Source organism: Ornithodoros turicata, chromosome 1 (genome assembly GCF_037126465.1).
Source record: "Ornithodoros turicata isolate Travis chromosome 1, ASM3712646v1, whole genome shotgun sequence".
NCBI classification, from domain to species: Eukaryota; Metazoa; Arthropoda; class Arachnida; order Ixodida; family Argasidae; genus Ornithodoros; species Ornithodoros turicata.
The window spans coordinates 53,512,754-53,527,481 of NC_088201.1; the positions used below are offsets into that span (position 1 = coordinate 53,512,754).

Below are 14,728 nucleotides of genomic sequence, written 5' to 3' on the forward strand. Positions count from 1 at the left end.
TCCGCGGCCAGCGTGAACGAACCGCCCCAGCAAACCAAAATCCATACCTGCGATGAACCCCGAACCACGCATTGGGGCGATGCGTTCGTTCCCGGTAGGCATGCCAATCCCCGAAAAAACTCCGAAAAACGCACAACTTGGCCACCCGAGTAACGTCCCCGCAAGCTACCCGGGGATCACCCGAGCGATCAAGCTGGGACGATACTGCGTGCGTCTTTTGAGGTATTGCAGTGGAGCATGCATGCAGCCCAGAGATCGCGGTAGCTCCTCCTCCCGCTACCCGCCCACTGCCGTGGCTCAGAATGGCGAAGAGCACTGAAACTACTGCTTTGGAATTTCAGTAAAATATATTTATTTCCTAAGCGCACATGGCCTTGTACACAACACGTACTACAAACGAGAGTACATAAACACACTGTTGGAAAAACCTCTGAAACTCAGTGGAGGTGCAAGGTTCCACCTATTCTCGCTTCACAAACACATTCACAAACTTCTCTCATCTCTCTCAGAAGAGAAAATAGAAAAAGGGTGGGTTGAACAGTAAACTGAGAAATGTTTGTATACAGGGTGTCCCAGATAGTGTGAACCACGGTATTAAAACAGGCGAAGCGTTCTACGCGAACAGCAGCTGATGAACCTTGTTAATCTGCCTACCCGTTTTCCCCCCAATGCTGCTAATAAATAACTTAGGGATAACAAAGCAAAGTTTTTCACTTCTTATATAGGGTCTATGTGTCAACCAGAAGGTACAGACTGGGTTCAGAAACACCTACCCCTGTGTCTCAGTCAAAGTACACTTTTTTTCTTTTTTCAAGAAAAATGCACCGCGTTGCAGCTTGGAAATCCACAGAAAAGGTGACATTTTTTCACATAAGCATGGACGTTATTCTATCGAAAGGCACAAAGCTCGTGACAGATTGTCACTTCTGATATTATTTCGTATTGTGGTAATTTCGCGATCTTTTTGCTACGAACATCGTCTACGTAAGGCATTATTAGGCAATTACTCACAGCTATTTAATTTGTCTCAAGGAAAAGATACATGTGACCAAAACATACTACTTTTCGAAACATTCAACAACTGTTCTTGATATACAACACTTATAGCCTTTTCTTGTTACATTCCTCGTTCCATCATATGTGGCTGACAGATACTGTACATGACAAAAGTCTTCGATTTTTACCTCGCATAATAAAGTTTTAAGGAACAACGTTTTAAGTCAGATCACAAGAAAATATTGTATACAGTACTTCAATTAGATAAACGATGCTCCAGAAAATATCACAGTATAACTCCCCTCTTCACTTTTGGCAAGCAGAAGCTTCGAGCGGGCTACATTCTAGTCGTTTGAGCATGCATGAGAACTTGACAAGACAGTTTGAAGGCTGCAAATGCATGATTTGAGTGTTATGAGCACTTTAGTATGCAGAGTAAAGTACATACGAATGACAATCTTGCCCCAGACTGAGGGCGCTTAAGTTCTTTTTTTCCCTTTACGACCCTTGTAGCTGAAGTTCTGTGCCACATCATCTGACATAAGTTCACACAAAATCAGTCTAGTGGTGTCTCTTTCGTCACTGCCCCCACATCTCAGAAGAACGTGCTCGCGCATCATTAAGAAAAGCCATGAGATACTCAACTGACGAAAACAGAACTTTACGCACAACCTTATCCAAAATACATGTAGACAATGCGCGTGGATTGTGCAGAACGTACCAATTATAGCCTTTGTGATGGTAAGGAGAGACATCGAATCGCAGAAGCTCTTGACGATATTAGAATGGCTCCCTGAAGATGTCATTTTCTGCAGGCCCTTCCGTTGGTGCCGTTGTTAACTTGGCCTATATGAGGTCAAGCCACGCGGTGTGGTGCTCCTGAATAAGCTTCATGGTATGCACCATTCTGAGCACTTGAGCTGTAAAGGCTAAAGTAAATGACGTTAATTGCTTTGCGCCCTTTCGCTGCAAGCAAAGAGGCAAAGTGGAGGTATTTACTTCCGATGTGGGGAGATCCCCTGAGACAGCCCTCGAGAAGCACCTATTAACACCCCAAGACCTAGAAGAAGAAACAACGTACAAAAGTTGCAATCTGCCACAAAATCAAGGAAAACGTTGAAAGCTACATACCTGTGACTTGTGTACTTAGATAATTATGTTAAATAAAATATTCTGATCACCTGTGACCGATGTGAAAAGCATCTGCTCCGCTGCAAGATGTTGGCATCTAAACAGGAGATGACATTTTTTTACGTCAAAGCACATGATTGTCTCATGAGTACAGAGTGTTAAAAATATGTTTACAGATTTGGAAATATGTGCAACGTGAATGGAATGAAAAAGAAGAAAAATGGAGATGTAGGCACTCATTAAGAGCACCAGCTACTCACGCACAATATCTGGGAGAAAGAAAAGGAAATAAAGTAATGACAGAGGGAATCGTATGCTTGGTATAGTACGCGATCCTTTTTTTTTTTTATGATGCTGACTACAGAATGAATTATGATCTGCAATGCACTTCTAACATACAGGAAAATGTTCCTACCATGTGCAGGATATACACTGCAGCAGTACGGGGGAGGGGCCGCTCATCTTGTTGATTTCTGCTTGGGATACGCACAGCTGCTTTGCAGTTAGTTCACCATACAACAGTCAACGCATCACAATATCGTTTGGGAGAATCTCTATTGGCATACCATACTGTGAAGTTTGTGCGTCTGGTTGCCTTATTCGCTGGGACTGAGACAGCTGGGCTGACTGCCACACTGGCTGAAGTAGACGCTCATTCATTTCCCTCGTCTGCCATTGCATCCTTGTATACTTGGCGGACTGTGTGGGACTCTGTGTGACAATGTCGAAAGCGATATGAAGCGCATAAAGTGTCAAGGTCATCCAGCGGTTCTAAAATTTAGGTTGGACTGGTTTGCCAACCATGCTGAAAGCATGTTCAAAAGCGTTTTGTATGGCTGGAAATACATAATTCTGCGTACCCCGATGGGAAATTCAGGGTCCGGATGCCCAGCTTCATTCACTGCATGATGAATGTCTTAATTTTACCAGCGTTAAAGTACAACACGTTCAATGCAAGGCCATGAAACACTGGAATGAATCATACGGTGAGAATAAGGTTGCCAAGTAGGTGGAGGCGGCACATCTTGGATTGGTCTGCGATTTTTGACGCTGCACCAGAGACAGCGTGACAGCATTTCTCCTATTTTCAACAAAGAGTGATCATGTTCTGCAACAATAACTCACTTGACATACAAGGGAGGTCTTTCAGTGCGGGAGAACAGTCATGCTGCAGAAGTTGGCGTGACAGAATTTTCTACAAAGAAAAATATACTGACTCTACGCTTCCTAAATTGTGGTAATATAGATTAATTTACCTTGAACGTCGCTCAAGTCCATGTATGTTAGTGGAGAGTGTCCTTCAGAATTGCACCTGTGACTGAACATCTGTACAAGCGTCCATGCACTTTAGTCATCGACACTTTGCCATCGGTAACGCCTGTTCCGTACAAGCGTTGCTCAAATGAGCCATATGTGACCCTCGCTGGTGTAGCACATGTACTTCTTCTATACCTTCATCGGAAGCGTCTTCATAAATGTCCGTGACATGCGAACCACTTGTTTGAGAATTGCGGGATAGAAACGCGCCGTGTTCCAAGAGCATTGGACCGCTGTTACTCGTATTATCTTGCCCTGACTGAGGGTACCGGCTACCCTCGTTGCCGTCACATTGTTAGTTTCGCCGCTGTACCTTACGAACGTATTGCTTGCAGGCTCTCACTCACGGGAACACTGACATTTCGTCGAGATGTGCGTGATGGCATCCACATTTTTTTGGCACCTCAGCGTACAGTCTGGTTCCAGAGTGGTGTCTTTTCTCCCAGCTACACTCACAAGCAGTCAAACAAATGAACACAATTCAAGTCGCTCACACAACTCACAACACAACGCACAACTCGCTCACAATTGTAACATCACACCACAACACATCCATCCTGCAACCCGGACGAGCTTGCTAACGGTTTGAACGTTTGAATATCGCTCCCACTGGCCGCCTAGAAGCCGCGCAAGTCGCGTACCTTATTAAAACCACAAAATACTGGATATGCCATGCGTAAATATGAAGAATGAAATTGATAAATTTTACATCGTGTTCGGTAACGACCATATTAAGGATCACGTAGTAACGTTACGAAATGCAGCCGCAGTTGCGTACCGCGCAAGCGCAGTTGGAGGCGCGAAGGGTTCGCGGCGTCTGCATTCTCGCAGGCAGCTCTCACAGGGATGAATATGGGACGATTTCCTATTGCTCGCTCCCGGAGATCTGGGGGACAATGCATGGATCAACTCATCCCGATGAGGCCGTGAGATGAAAACGGGATGATCTGGGAATCATGTGTGTTTGCTGGGGCACGACAAACCGTTTTTTTTTTTTTTTTTTTTTCGTTGAGACCTTTCTTTCTTTTTCGTTTCACTTCTATGGCAATACATATTTTGTTCCATCTACCTTAGTTCCGTCCTTTCGTCGTCGTCTGTCTGCTAAGAGCGACTGTCGTCTGCTAAGAGAAGGAGCTGAAATGTTTCGCTAGGAAGCGGCATACGAACCGCAACATGTGCAGACAACATCTAAACCAAATCGTATCAAGCTTCGTTAAACGTAAATGTCAGTGAGTACCACGGGTACGTATCGTGCATAACAGAAATACGCGCCCACATGAGTTTGTTTCGGATTCAACGCCACTAGCGCCCCATGCGGAAGCTACAAACAACTATCGACAGACTGGCGTGTTTACGTCGATATAGCGCATAGGAAATTCATGAAGACGAAAGTTTGCGTGGCCGTATTTATTTTGTAACTCAGTGCCTGATAACGGCGATTTTTTTTGTAGGGATTCCTGGCGCAACTTCTTCACTCTGCGGCAGCGGAAGTCTGTCTGTCAAGTAGGTATCGCGCCACGCGCGAAAATGTGACTGACCTTTTATAGCATACACCCTATGTTCCCTCTCTGATTCTTTATTTATTTATTTGTTTTTTATATTCTTTTTATTTTCTATTTTTTTATTTTTTAATATTATTTTTTGGGGGAATAGCAAGCCGACACCCTGTCTGGCTGACCTTTCCCTCGTTTCTCTTCTTTGTTTGTTTGTTTGTTATCATTAAACATATTCCCCCCCCCCCTATGTTGCTATGTTTGGCTGTTTGTGATGAGAGTGTGTTACGGTACGGATAATGAGTGCAAAGTAAATTATAGATGTGTTTAGGTGTCTTTGGATGACGATAAGCAATGTACAAGTTCTTGGAACATTTACGTGTCTTGCTTTTGGGAACGTGAGACCACGGATAGTCAACGTTTTCAGTGAAAGTGATGATGTGCTGCTGCTTAGTGTCTTCGGTTTGCGATGGCATGAATGGTCATTGTCGTTCAAATTATTTTGAGAAACAAAGCGCGAACCGTGAAAACCAATTATAGAGTACGGGTTTATTGTGTGTGGCACCTTCGATGTAGTGTACCAGTATCAGAAATAACGCTTGCCAATCCCGTCGTAACGTTCTTTACTGCGATTCTTTATAGCGACCACTCTCTCTGAAGTTATTTACGAGGAACATTGGAATTAAGTAATTAAAGCAATAAACCGTCGTCGGATTATGACATGACATGGTCATGCGCATCTACAAAAACAGCAAGATGTACTGCATGTACTGAAGTCTGTACATAGTACATGCACAAAAGATAGCACTTCTGTGTGTAAGGACACCTGTGCGTCCTAACTTTTCGGGTTCGGGGGTGGATGTGTGATTCGGGTTGTATTTTCCAACTTATAATTCGCTGTGAAATGGAGCCCTGCTAATGCATTCAGATGATGTCCTTTTCTTTCTGCTTAGACTTTTTTGCTGGTACTTATTGGCTTCTTTCAAGTTGACATAAAAATGATGTACACTAGGTATAAGTGGAGACGCTGCACTATCTTTACGTAACCAATAGTTTTGAACAACTGTACGGTCTACTACAACAAAGAATCTACGGAGCTTTTCTCCTGATGATGTTTTTTTCTTCAGTACTTCTGACTCCAAGTGCGTAATTGCGGCAACGAACAGGAGAAATAGCATGCATAATATGCACAAAACGTAGTATGTTCAAATACAGCAAGTGTACCAAATAGCAACAGAATAAAACAGAATGAAAGGCTACCAGCAAAGACGAAAACCATAGGAAGAGGTAACATTTCCTTGAGTTTGAGGAACACACAATACGAATAGGACAACACAAGATTATAGGTACCTATCATGATGACCTTATGAAGCATGCTGCATTACTCACATCACAGTGAAGAATGCCATTCACACTTTTTGTTGTTTGGAGGGATATGTTCATTGGTTTTTATCAATTCGTTATTGCGTAGTTAGATAAGACATTACTTGATTTTCTACCTTACCACATGCCCCCACTGCACATTCCACAAGGAATATTCAAAGCTAAATTTAATGGCCATTTGTGATGTTAACCACAGTCTGTCAATTAGATTTTTGCTTTGTATCTCATGTGTCTTTCATTTCGGATTTGCCTGTATATCTTCGCAGCGTGCTTTCCACTGCGCACTCCACAGTCAGCACTTTGTCACACTTCATGTGAACCTGCATGCCCCTTTGCATGCATTTCACGTAAATTAATTGTGCTGAGTTTCCCTCATCATTTTCCTTCTGATATCCCACTCTTAATAGCAAGCAATTCATCAAAAGCTCAGGAGTGCCCGCGTTTAGTGCATTACATCATGTTGTACCTTGTGTCCCTGGTTGTTTTGGTCAAATTATCAGCATCCCTTCTGCTGTCAGTTCTGAATCATGTAGGAAATACAATAGAAGACAGAGATTTGCTGGGATATTCTTCTTGTGGGAATGTTGGGTCTCAAAAGGAACTTGGAACTTACCCAAAGTTACTCTGACCAAGTAACCTAAAAAAGGAACAAGTTCTTCAAGAAGTTACCGGAACTCAAAAGCGACAAGTTAGGTTTAAAAGTATACAGGGGGACCCGCAATGTAGTCAGCTTCTCATCAGCTGTCTGAATAAAGAAAGGTAGCTTTACAATAATGAGGTGCCCCCAACGCTGATCCTTGCTCTTATTATTAGAGCATGAATCAATGTGCACTAAACACTGCCAAAATATGCATGCAACTATGCGCTGAAAATCTTCTAAATATAAAGTAAAAATCCTTAATATGTGCACTGTTTTGCATTGTTTGTGGTACAAAAGTAGTGCACCAAAATCAATTTAAAAAAAAAGTGAGTATTTTGTTAGGGATAATACAGTAAAATAAAGCCGCATTCGTTCTGCAGAACATAGCAAAGGATACTTGCGCCACAGATATAAATCATGGAGCTAAGGCGTTTGTGATTGATAAACTAGCGTAAACGCAGTCTACACTCTTAAAAATGAACTTCACCGCATAGCACGCTCCTAGCCAACCATCATCTCGTATGATATCGTTATTTGCTCTGATTTACTGAAAACGGGAGGCGTACGCCTTTTTTGTGACAATTATGAACAGCATAAGTGTCACAAAAAAGGCGTACGCCTCTCGTTTTCAACAAATCAGAGCAGATAACGATATCATTCGAAATGCTGGTTGGCTAGGAGCGTGCTATGCGGTGAAGTTCATTTCTAAGAGTGTAGGTGGTGGACGAAACCCGTGACGAAATAAGCTTGAGCATGAGCAACACGAACGTACGTGTATGTTCGTGTAAATTTGTGCTCAGGTTATTATTATCCAGGAAAGAAGTGATACAGTGGGCAAACAGACCTCTAGGTCCACACGTTTACTGGCCAAGGCGTACCTATCTATTTTCTTAGTAAACATACTAAGAAAATAGATAGGAAAAGTTATATAGGCAAGGAGCCGGGTTGCTATTCCAAAAAAGAAAACGGAAAAGAAAAAGAAGGAAAAGGCAAGAAAGAAACAAGGAAATAGACACTAGAACGAAGTCACATGTGTTTCACGAGGCCTGAAGCTTGGAGAAAACCGAGGAGAGCGGCAGTGACAGCCCACTTGTTGGGGTGGTGGTGGTGGTGGTGGTGGTGATAGCGCTTGCCGTTGTCGGCCTCACGTATGTGGGCAACGTCACGACTCACGCTCTGGGGGAATGTGCGTCCTGGGCCGACTTCTAAGGGAACTGTGCACTTGTTGGGGTGCAAGACAAGGCCAAGAAGAGCGGCCAACGAAAAGTCGTTACAGCCAATCTGGAACAGACGGAAACGAAGGGTGTTCCTATGGTGAAAGTGCTGTTGACAATGTAGTCGTAGTCAATGTGTAAGTCGTACTTTCGGCCCGGAACTGCCGAGCACATATGGCGCACAGACGGTGAATATATAAACGGCGTAGGTGTTACCTAAAAAAATATCCAATACCCGTGCTCACTCACTCACTTGACCTCATCTTGATCATACTCAAACCATCATGTCACTACTTCCTTACATCACATATACATCTATACGTGTAAATTGAGGTTTAAGTGCCACATGATGCTGCGTTTGCAATTCCAAGAGCACTGCAGCCCAGTAAAAAACATCATGCGCTACCGTGCTATGCAAAAAAGGCATAACTTATTCCTGTCAGATGAGCAATGTGTCATCTTTGTTCATCTCGCCATTATCATGTTTCCTAACGTATCCCAGCTTCCAGAATCTAAAGTGCTGAGAGACTGATATTGTAGTGTTGCGCAGCTGTGTCATTTCCATGAAATCGCTATACAGGGTGTCTCAGTTAAATCCCCGGGCTAAATAATTCGCGAACGGGTGCACCAATCAAAGAACTTTCTTTATTACAAGTATCTGTCCGGTACCACCTACAAGCTGCGAACCGCGTGAATGAGTGGGAGGCGCTCATTATTTAAATAAAACTTCAAATGCGTTGTTTGGAAAACATAACTTCTAAAGCAGGGCGCGGTCGGCATTAAAATGGGTACGGCGCCTTTTGGGACCTTCAGTGGACACCATTTACAGAAAAATCTGCTACCGAAGCGTGTCATTTGTTGCAGTAATTAATTGGTTTCGGTTTACATATTTTTGTCGCGGCTGGTAGCGGTGAAGCGAAAAAGGACGTTCTTCCACTCCCTTATCCACCAATGAATTACGTGTTCGGTAGCTTACTTCGCAACGGGGAGTGCTGGAGAAAAAATAACAGCGTCAAACAGGCTACGCCAGTCCCCACCCCGCTTATCTGACTGATATGCGCCCTTTCTCTGTTAGGATCGCACGGACGAAACACAGTTAATCACATAGTATCTTGGTATCACATGCTTTCCATTTTTTCTTCAGCACTCCCCATTGCGAAGTAAGCTCTACAGTCTTAAAAATGAACTTCACCGCATAGCACGCTCCTAGCCAACCATAATCTCGAATGATATCGTTATCTACCCTGATTTGTTGAAAACGGTAGGCGTACGCCTTTTTTGTGACAATTATGAACAGCATAAGTGTCACAAAAAAGGCGTACGCCTCCCGTTTTCAACAAATCAGGGCAGATAACGATATCATTCGAGGTTATGGTTGGCTAGGAGCGTGCTATGCGGTGAAGTTCATTTTTAAGAGTGTAGAACACGTAATTCATTGATGGATAAGGGAGTGGAAGAGCGTCCTTTTGCACTTCACCGCGACCAGCCGCGACAAAAAAATGTAAATCTAAACCAATTAATTACCGCAACCAATGACCCGCTTCGGTGGCAGATTTTTCTATAAAAGGTGTCCACTGAAGGTTCTAAAAGGGGTAGTACGCATTTTAATGCCGACGGCGCCCTGCTTTAGAAGTTATGTTTTTCACGAAACTCATTTGAATTTTTATTTAAATAACGAGCACCTCCCACTCATTCACACGGTGCGCAGCCTGTAGGTGGTATCCGACAGATACTTGTAAAACAGAACGTTCTTCGATTTGTGCACCCGTTCGCGAATTATCCCAAGCAGCACAATGTACTGAAAGTCGAGTGCAATAGGGGTGGACGGGTAGGTAAAATGCCTTGAACAGACTGGTGGAACTAAAGAACATTGATAAGACACATACCGTCCACCCCTATCGCACTCGACTTTCAGTACATTGTGCTGCTTGGGAGTTAGCCCGGGGATTTAACTGAGACACCCTGTATATGTTGCAGAGCGAATTACTTGCTTGATCTACACGCATATCATAGTGCCTGCTCATTTGTCTTGGTACTGAAACCTTTTCATTTATTTCACACACCCTTCAATGCTTGAACAGCCTTCACCTTATTTTGCCACTACAGTAGCAGCTTTTTATTATCTCAGTCTGATGGGCAGAACACGGCACATTAATTATGGTAGTATCGCATGACTAGGGATAAAACTTTGGTTTTATCCGATAAGCTCTGAAAACACCCACCAGTAGTTCTTAAAATTAAATTTTGTACAAAATATTGAGACTATTCTGACCCACAATGCCAAACTCGAACTACCAGAACGCTTTCAATAGCACGAATTCATGTACTGGCATATTGTAAAAGGCCACAAAGGGACTGTGATGAATTTGTACAGCATTATGGCTTTCAGCAAATTGTCCTGCCCCGGAGCTTCAGGACAGCTCATGAGTAGGCCATTGTTGCACGAGCAAGCGTGAATATAAAAGGTTTTCCAGCGTCCGATGCTAATATTAGGCATTTACCAAGTTGAGATAATGAAATAGAAGCACAGGTCTAACTTCACCAACACTAACTTTTCACTTATCTAGTACATACTTTACATCAGTGTAACTGGGTATTTTATATTGTGACGCCAACGTGCAATGTGAATATGCAAATGAAAAAGTTGCAGGCTGCATTACAAAAGTCAGTTCACTCGCTCTTTTTTTGTTTGTTTGTTTGCTTAACATTTGCTTCTGATTTATCTGATGAACTTCAGCAACTGTGACCGTTTGCTCCGCTCCTTGGAACCTCTGAACAAGTGGATTTTCTAATGTCAGCCACTGCCATGTAACCAAATTATTGTGTTTTATGTATCAGGGCACTAAAAGTAATCTGCAGGCTGTTCGAAACGTATCCGTACACACTTAAGTGTTGTGTTTACGTCACTACGTACAGACTTCAGTACATGCGCTACTTGCTGTTTTTGCAGGTACGCGATGACATTTCAGGGTTTTCTACCGCCGCCACAATACGCAGTACACCGCCGCCGCCACGCTAACTGGAGGCGGCGGTGGCTATCTGTTGTACAGGAGCGGATTTGGAAATACGCTTCCGGCGTACACCTTCTGAAAGTCGGCTTGGCATAATAGCAGAATATTACGCAAGGAAGCTAACTTTACACGGTAGTGCGAGAGTCACGCGGCGAGGAAAATATTTGAGCACGGAGAGGAGGACGTACCTGAGGCGGCATGACCATGATAACACCGGATGCACATGATAACAAAACCGGGTACACATGATAATAACGCCCAGGAACCTGCGCGTAGTGAAAGAAGAGGTGTATAACAGTGGAAATGAGCACGAGACATTCGAGGTATCGAGCAGATTGAGATGAAATTGGCAGTTTGGCACCTGTGATTGCATTCGGGGAGGCTAGGTTCGTTCAGTGTTGAGATAACCCCGATGCGACGAGAAAAATAGTCGGAACGGTCTATTTGACAGTGGGCAGCACCGTGTGCAGCGTTGCCCAATAGGCGTGTTTCGATTACTTATCTCGACGCATCAAGTTATCCCTACACTGAACGAACTTAGCCACTCTGGACGACGAATTGACCAAGTGCGACTTCTCAGAGGGCCGCAGAGGAAACAGCTATGGTCCGCAGACGATATACAGTCTACGTAATTAAATGATGACATCTTCAATATCTAGTTGATATCAAGAGTTATTACGAGCTACATCCCAATACATACAACTATATTCAGAATCGAGGGCGTCCCAAATCCCTGCAGTGGCTACGAATGGAGAAGGCCACCGACCCACGAGGCGGTGAGAAGATAGAGCATTGAGGGAATTTTATTTTATTTACAGCACTGTTGACTCGTCTTGTGTCGTAGTCACAGGTGGATAGGGCAGTGGGCAATTTACAACAACTTAAGTGTAGCGATAACCAGACACGATTGCTGTTATCAGGAATGTTGCGCCTCTGAAGTAGGTGATATATCTGTTCGTTGTTACTGGCCGCTCATACTGATGCGGTGCCTTTGAAAGAATGTACGTGAACAATAAAGGGGCTTTTTCTTGCCGAGTGAACCAAACCACGTCTCTTTCACTCGACAACAAGAACAAGCAATTGCAACAGATGTTTACAAGACAGTTTCTAACTTCGATGCAAAAACAGAGACATTTTGTTCGTTAGCAATGTTCGCCGGAAGATTGTTCCACTCGTCGACTGTGCGAGGAAACAAAGAAAACTTGAAGACGTCTGTGCGAACCGGTATTTCTTGTAAGGCCAGAGAATGCTTATGTCTTGCGACGCGTGCATCTGCTATCAGGTGTGGCGATTGAATTCACTTTTGAATAATTGGAACAGATACTTCAGCCACTGTTGTCTGAAGTGTGGTATTAAACTAGCCCACCGACATAATACAGATGCGAATGTAGTTGTACAGTAGTCTTTCGGGACGGTTCGTTCCACTCGAAATCACGCAGACATCTTATCGCACCCTGTCCCGTATATTGGCTTCTACGCGCACTGATGCTAGTGCAGTGCCAGCCGCAACAACAATGACAAAGAAGAAATTGCCGTTGCTCTTCGGTGCTGACACGAGTTGCGAAACTGGCCAAAAAGCTTATATATTTCATTTGAATTCGCTTAAGAGAGCCGCGAGGATATGGCAAGAGTCAAAAGCTTGCCAAGATACAAGACAGAAAAGTGAACTTGCACGACAAATATCCCGTAGTGAGAACACTTACACGGCAAGGGACACCTACCAGCGCTGGTGCTGAAGTCTCAGGAGAATATTTGATAGATGAAAATTCGCATCCTTTACGAAGCCTTTTGCACATCACTGTTCATGGTAATCGACTTATTTTTATCGAAGCGTCCATAAGTCCATGCTTTGTGTGCACGTCTACATTCAAGCAATGACCTTGACGGCAAAGGTGACCCACAGTCTCCTTCTGAGACATTGCCTCACTTGCCAACTTCTTTGCAAAAAGAAGAAAAAAAATTTATGCAACCCCGATAAGGGCAGGAACGTCCAAGGAATATGATGACAAGCCAGTACTCATCACTCAGTACAAATGGTTACTGGTGTATTCTACATAGCGAAGCTATTATCATCAACTGATGTTATGCTCTTGTACTGGGATTGTAACAGAGACGACCGCAAAAATTGGAAAATGTGGCAGCAGAGCCCTTTAAAATAGGCGAAACCCCTTCAGTCATGGTGCCAAATGGATATTAGCAACGGTTTATGCTAGGCCTTTCTACTGAGATTGTAACAGAGGCGACCGCAATATTCGGAAAAGTCGGCAGCAGAGTGCAGCAGACAAGCAGCAGACAGACAGATAAAGCATCAGACAAGCATGATATGCCGGTGATGTGACTCGAGCCTTTGTTGCTTCTAAATACCATATGCGCAACCATACGACCGACAACGCGCTATAAATATTTTTAATTTGCCATGAAAGATGCGGCGTAGTGGAGCGGTGCGACGCCTGGTGTCAGACAACACCCTGTACAGCGGGCAACACTGAAAATTGGTATTACACACTATTACATCGGAACTTCGTTATTTTAGTAACCATATCATTAGTTTTCCCGTTTACCTATGCATTCTGAAACCCCTGTTAACAGTTTAACCTGCTAACCCCTGTTTTTGCGAAGTAACCCAGCGCTGGCCGCTGTTCGATGGAGACTCTCCCTACTTCTCTGCTGCGCCTGCGCCCTCCTTCTGTTCGCGGCCTCTTTCGAACGAACAAACTCGCTCTGTGAACCTCTGTGAACAAGTCCCGACGCTGTCTGGCTTCTTGAACGTCTGACACATTTTTTTCAACGGCTCAGCATTTCATTTCAGTTCGATTATCCGTTTATCCTCAGATGTGGATCATTGTGTGGATTGTAGGGGCGGGTTTTATGGTGGATTGTGGTGGATTGTTATGTCGGGCCCAGAGTTATACGCATGCAATGTGGTTGCCGCCGTATGTGTCAGGAGTACGGATTCATTTCGAATACCTAGTACAGTGTTGCCCGTAATCTTTAATTGTAATTTTCTAATTAATTACACCGTCGATTGAAATGAAACCTACGCAGCTTTTGTCCTGGTGGCTTGGACTATCGAATAGCCACACTAAATGACATTTGATCGATGCTACTTTACAGTACCTTTAAAAGGGGCGGAACCCCGTGGTGTCATGGTACCAAAGACATATTCGCGACGGCTTATACTATGCCTTTCTACTGGGATTGTAACAGAGGCGACCGCAAAATTCGGAAAAGACAGCAGCAGGGCCCTTTAAAACGGGCGACACCCCCTGTATCACGGAGCGAAAGACGTATTCGCGTTTTGCGCGACCTGTAGGTGGCGCATCTAACCTCCAACACGGCGGACGTAACTAGGTTGTCGCTTAGTTTCGATTTTGAGATTGCTGAACTGCAATGTTGATTCTTGATGCGTTGAAGGCGAACGTTTATTAAACGCTACTCATATACTTATGGCAGGCGTAACCGAGTTGTCCAAAGAGACGGCTATAGTTGTAGCGTATTATTAGCTTAGTTCCGGCCTGTTCGATCAAGCACACTCCGTGACGG

General features: G+C 43.9%; 1 long non-coding RNA gene across 1 annotated transcript; it reads right to left on the reverse strand.

Annotated features, from left to right (window-relative positions):
* Positions 1 to 2,719: 2,719 nt before the first annotated feature.
* On the reverse strand, positions 2,720 to 3,478 carry LOC135398994 (uncharacterized). The gene is made up of 4 exons (XR_010424166.1): positions 3,384 to 3,478; positions 3,253 to 3,322; positions 2,988 to 3,177; positions 2,720 to 2,838 (listed from the first exon to the last, which is right to left on the reverse strand). It is a non-coding gene; the product is annotated as an uncharacterized LOC135398994 (long non-coding RNA).
* Between the last annotated feature and the right edge of the window lie 11,250 nt (positions 3,479 to 14,728).